Raw genomic sequence first — 6611 nt, forward strand, 5'->3', positions numbered from 1 at the left:
TACAATATAAAGCCATCAAAATCGGCGTGCAACAAAACTTTCGATTTAAACTTGCAACTTTGAAGACAATTCTCAACTCCTGCTAGAGAGTGTATATTTCCACACTGGGTTAAACAATAATGCATTTTACAGTACATACAAATCAAAACGAACTCTCATGGAAATCTGAACACGCACTTTACCCATGAATCCACACTTTACAAGAGCATACCATTATACTTTTGATATAAAGTTCTTGGCTCACTTTTAACTTTTCGTTCCTTTCTGCATTTTACCGTTTCTCTAAATCTTATAATGTCTTTACTTCTCTTACCAGTAACAAATGCCTTTATATCACAGATTTTTTAATTACTCATTAAGTTTTTCCTACTTCAATTACCCTAGTGCTAGTCTTGATTGATTCCAGCTTGTAAAATGCTTTTTATGTATAATTGTTTTTTTTTTTTACCTTTACGATATTACACACTCGACATCAACAGCTCCATACTAGTCTAACAAGATCATATATTACTCAAAAACACTTCACTATTACACAAAAGTGAACATGAAATGAAAAGTTCAGATATACTTAAAACCAAGAGATCACGGGCTTCAAAAGGTAATAAGTACTTGATAAATATCCTAACGGTTTTTACATTTCTATTTTATGATTTGCTACTCTTGCAGATAACATATCCACTGAAACCGATTCTGGTTACTTTAAACAAGACTCAAGTAATGTAAATTTGATCGAAATACTCAAAAGTGGGACAAAACAGTCGTGCAAGAAATGACCAAGTGAAAAGATAATGTTTAGTCGAATTTTGAATAGCAGCTTGGACCTATAGCGTCATTCACCCCACAGAAAAATTAAGAGTAAAGTAAGTTTGCTAAATGTATTGAGAGGGAAACCTGGCAGTTACAATATGAAATATTTGCTAGGTGTGGAAAGCAAAACGGGTGAAAAAGAATATGAACGGAGGTACAGCAAAAGGAATGAAAGGGGTTGCAGCTAGGACCGCAGGACGCTGTAAAGAACCTTGAGTAAATGCCTACAGTACACAACGTGAGGTGCACCGATGGCACTGCCCCCCTATGGTGTTGAATAGTTAAGTTATTCAGCAACGGGACAGACAGCTTTACGTGACTTCCGAACCGCGTCGAGAGTGAACTTCTATCACTAGAAATACACATCTCTTGACCCCTCAATGGAATGTTCGAGAATCGAATTCGCGGCCACCGAGGTGGCAGGTAAAGACCAACCACGCCGATGAGGCGAATTTGAATAGCAGTGGAATTACTGTGTGACAGTAATTCTTGGAAGCGAAATTCCAGATGACGTACGAAATAAAAGGCAAAATGCTCTATATTTGGCACTACACTTAGCCAAGATAATTAGGTATAGACCTAAGAAAAAGAATGATTATTACATAGATCTAGGGTCAATCAAGAGGGAAAAAAGGAGACTGAACAAAAAAAATCCCAAGTGATAAAATGGAAATTTACGTTTGACTTTTGGTAGTGATAAACAAGTCCAACCACCACATTATCATGAGAATATTTATCTCAAAAATTAAATACTTGGCCACGGATTCACATCCAAGGCACAAAGTGCAGACAGAACTGCTTACAGTATTTTTTTTATACTAGAGAGCAAATGACAACCCCAGTAGCCTTCACACACACAGGTTTCCTTCTTAAAGAATCAAGACTAATTTTCCAAGTAAACTGAAAGAAGAGTGAAAAATTTGAAATTAAATTGTCGTCAAATGCATGGAGTTAGCGATCCCTGGAAGTACATAATAACTGGGGACACATGGCAAAAATCTTCTGCAAAACAGACGACTAATAGCTGAAGGCGGGAATCACCAAACATACGTTCTAAAAATTCAAAGCACCAAAGGTACAGAAATAAAATGAAGATCAAAGCAAGGGGCTGAAAGGTACTTCAATTGGTTTAAAAAGCGTCATCCTGCCGAGAGGAGAGAGAGAGAGAGAGAGAGAGAGAGAGAGAGAGAGAGAGAGTGAGAGAAGTTTAATGTAAAGACATGCATTTTAATCATTCGTTTGATTAGCCAATATAAACAATTTGAAACTTTTATGCAAAAAGCTAATGTCAACTGATGTATGATATACCAGCTAATGCCAACTGATGCCAAGATAATGCCAACTAAAGTAAAACTAAATGTCAACGAGTGAATAGTTAAATTAAGGGCACGAAGAATCTAAAATCCCATAAGATATTTCCGTCGGTAACAAATGCGATCTCAATGACAGTTGATAACTAAAATAACGGTTTAAGCTAACCGGGACAGTGATGAGTGAATGTGACAGGGGAAAATGAGTAATGACACGACAAAGGTAGAAGATATTTATGGAAATTAGGATGGAAAATTCTCAAAGGGGAAAACAAGGTAGAATTGGAGGGATAATCCTAAAAGGTGATGGAATGGAATGGAATGGAATATATAATTTAGGCCAAATGCCAAGCACTGTGGACCTTTGAGGTCAGTCAGCGCTGATAGGAGAAAAATGAAAGTAGAAAGGTTTGAACGGTGTAACAGGAAGAAAACCTCGCAGTTGCACTATGAAACATGTGTTAGAAGAGGGTGGGAAAGTAAGAAGGAAGACAAAGAACATGAACGGAGTTACAGTAAAAGGAATGGAAGGGGCGGATGCAGTTAGGGGCCGAAGGACGATGCAAAGATCCTTAAGTAATACTACAGTGCCACCGCATGAGGTGAAAGGCGATGGAAGAGCAGTTTTAAAAAAATAGGATTAAACTGGCAGAGAATGAGAGTTTGGAATCCTTCATCAGTACATTGGATAGAAAAAAGCTTAAAACTTGATAAAACGTAGTTACTATTTGAAAATAGACAAAAAAAATACCGGAGGAGAATTTAAAGTTGTAAATGAGCAATAGTATTATCACTGAAAATTGGGTAAAACCAACAGTAAAACTGTGAATTGAATGTTGCAACGTAGAAATTGTGCATTTAATCTGTCAGGAATAACGTTAACTAAAGCTTGTTTAAAGTAACACACAAAGGGAAAATGACTTAACTGCAAATGCACAAAATACAAAACTGTAATTTCACTCACGTGAAGGCATGAAGTTTGGCTGCTTGAACTTCAATATCATGATATCTTCAATTTATGATTTCAGCATAAATGTAGCAATCATCTACGGAACCTAATAACTAAACAGTTAATTTCTTTCCCGTTTGCAAAACAGAAAAGGAATACAAAAATCACCTACAAAAACTACACACTCAAATAGTTTTTAACATAATAAAAATTTCAAAAAGAATTTCTAAAACATACTAAATTAGTATAACTGCATAATAATCACTCAATTAAAGAGGAAACCAAATTTTACAAATTTCTAGATGATCTTCTGCTAAGTATACTAAGATCTGAACATATTGAAATTTTCTTCTTTCAAATAACCTCAGCTCTTAATATTTGTATCTGGAGGATGATAAGTAAATTTTATAAAAAGCGAAACCATATATGAAGACAATGGAGCACACTTCAATGGTGAATCTGACATTTGTTCTTATGAAGCTAATTAATCAGTGGAGGCCACGTGAATGCTCAAATAGCATGGAATAGGGCTGCGGATACACTGTGCAGCGAAGCGCAGATCAAAGCAGTAAGAAGGAAAATCATTTTAAACAAATACTTAGTTACGAGGGTAACTACAACTGCTACATGTAATGGCTACAATCAATGATAGAGCCCTTCTACAAAACAAACCGGATAAGTCACCTAAGCTACATGTAGTGACAAAGCTCTAAACTTAACTTATAAACACCGACCAATTGATAATAAATGAGACTTCATTGAAGACAAGACAAACTGAATTTAATCAGTGATTTATGCAGAAATTCTGATCCAAATTTTTCGTGTGAAGAAAACTGCCGTAAGCAATAATACAAACGTAAATTAACCTACGGAATAGAAAGAAGCACGAAGGGGAAGCCAGCATGATTGTAGGTGCATTAATGTCCCAAGTTACTGATCTTTTATTCATTATCCTTTGGTCTAAAAACAACAAAAATCTCTTCCTCTTAATTCATACAACTCAACTCAATAACGATGTTCACTATCATTGTCTTTCACCAACAAATTTCTAGATGATCTTCTGCTAAGTATACTAAGATCTGAACATATTGAAATTTTCTTCTTTCAATGTCAATGTCATGATAGAATTTTATTAAAAGTTTCTTGCGATGACAGTTTTGGACTTGAGCATTACATCAGCACAGCAAAGAGGACCACTCTCATTAAACCCCTGGCTAAAAGAGACTGTTTCCAGTTTTTCTTTTTTACAAAATATTGTCACTATAGTGTTACCTGTCAATCTCTAAAAATATCATTGCATAATGCGGTCTCGATTGAGGTTACAGATTCCTCAAATTGGATGGATAGAATCAGTATTGGCACTTCAAACAGTGTACGATCACTAAAGACATCCTAGGTTTCTAAGCACGCTATATTTGTTCAGTGCACTCCAGTTACAACTGTAGCAAAAGCTTTTGTAGTAGAGTAACTCAGAATACCCGACTAGTTAATTCCTCTGTTCAAGACCACTAAATTGGTTTTAGCTCATTTGGCGTATCTGAGCACAGCTTCCTGTTGATAAAGGGGGATTAAGTTTGAATTATTTGTAGATAGTTGCCTGTGGCTGTTGTCCTGCTGTTTCCATGGTCATTAGTGCTTGTAGCAATTGTTCTGCTGTTGCAATGGCGATCAGTTGCCTATAGCAGTTGTTCTGCTGTTGCAATGGGGATCGCTGAAGTCTAAATGCCACAGGTTGAAGGTAATTTTCTGGAAAAATAATTCCAAGAATTAAAAAAAAAAAAAAAAAATGTTTTAGAATACCATTTTGATCATGTGATTAAACTAACATTAAAAATTTTTTCAAGAATTTAGAGAGAAATACCTTACTCAGATTTTAATAACCTGGCTCAGTAAAAATGGTTTATGATTTAATGAACAAGCTAATTAACCCTTCACCCTTCATTAAATTTGCACTGCAATTTGCAATGTTTGATAAGCTTAAAACATTCTTGACCACACACTTCAGTTCTTTTACATATCAGTAATCTGGACAAAATCTGCTTTGATTGTACCAATACACCAACTTTATTAATGCTCTAGATCTACTGTAAAGTTGGCTAGTCTTTGATATCCAAACTTTAACTACGATTGACCCGAAGAAACTTAGACGCAAATTTTAACTACGATTGACCCGAAGAAACTTAGACGCAATTTTTACTTGTTTCTGTCGTATAAAAATGATGAACTCGACATATATAGAAGAATATTTGTCGAGAGTTGGAATTTAATTTGGTCTGTTGCCCAAAAAGCTTCTCTTCCTTTCCCTTTATTGAGGCAACAGATGTCCGCCATCGTTTCATTTTTCACGGCGACACATTTCTTTCTCTTCTCGCGAAATGTATTTCTTTTTCAATATCAGAATTCATAAACTATCTGGTTTTCCTTTTTACTCAGTTCTCTTTCCACAATATGAAGCGTAAGGCATTTTTTCCTTTACTCCAATGAATGAATTATGATTGAAGAAAAACAATGTAATAAAAAATAACATTTTCCAACATTATTACTCTAGTATAACATACCTATTGCACACACGTACAAACTCACACACGTATGTTTGTGTGTATATATATATATATATATATATATATATATATATATATATATATATATATATATGTGTGGTGTGTGTGTGTGTGTGTGTGTGTGTGTGTGTAATAAAGAGGCAGTTAATGGCAATATCGAAAACAGTCGGAAGGTTAAACGAAAACAACGCAGTATATTTATGTGCCATCTTTCAAGGAATGGCTGGTTACAGATAAAAAAAAAAAAGATGAAATCCTTGCTTGAAATTTAATAATGGAGGCAACTCTTTGTAATGTTGGGTGTTTGACAGGCGAGGAAAAGTGACGCTGGGTCTGGTTAATTAACAGTCAGACCTTAAATGAGCAAGGAATGGGACTCACTGGCACCCCCTCTATTCATCTTCTTCATCTAAGCTAAGAAAACTTACTATAGTAGATTCACATCAACCGTGCATTTGATGTCTAGGCCATTCCCTTACAATTCTCCTTATTGGCTGTTGATGAGCCAATCCCAGGGCTGAAAATTGTCGCTCGAGAGAGTTCACATAGGGCAGGGTGTATGTTCCACTCTCCTGAGGGATACTTTTGAAAGACGTATCCCTCGAGAGACAGAGAGTTTCCAGCCTCGTGATTGGCTTATACAATACATACAAAGCCACGTCCCTTTCAGGGCAACCATGTACATGGTAGGAGCAGTATTTCCATTACTCTCTCTCTCTCTCTCTCTCTCTCTCTCTCTCTCTCTCTTAATTAAGCTCTCTCTCCGGAGAGGAAAACTGCCTTTTCTCATTTTGTCACAATGTTTATAGCTACACAAATGTTTCTGGTCCTTTCTCACCAGAATACCAATCATTATGCAAGACGTTTCCTTCTGTCTCCATTCCGAGACAGAAAATGAGGTACTTTGCCAAGTGACTTTTTTTTTTTTTTTATGGTTTAAAGGCGAGGAGCATTGACCTACTTCCGTGTTACTTTGTAATAATA

Source organism: Macrobrachium nipponense, chromosome 14 (genome assembly GCF_015104395.2).
Source record: "Macrobrachium nipponense isolate FS-2020 chromosome 14, ASM1510439v2, whole genome shotgun sequence".
Classification (NCBI taxonomy): domain Eukaryota; kingdom Metazoa; phylum Arthropoda; class Malacostraca; order Decapoda; family Palaemonidae; genus Macrobrachium; species Macrobrachium nipponense.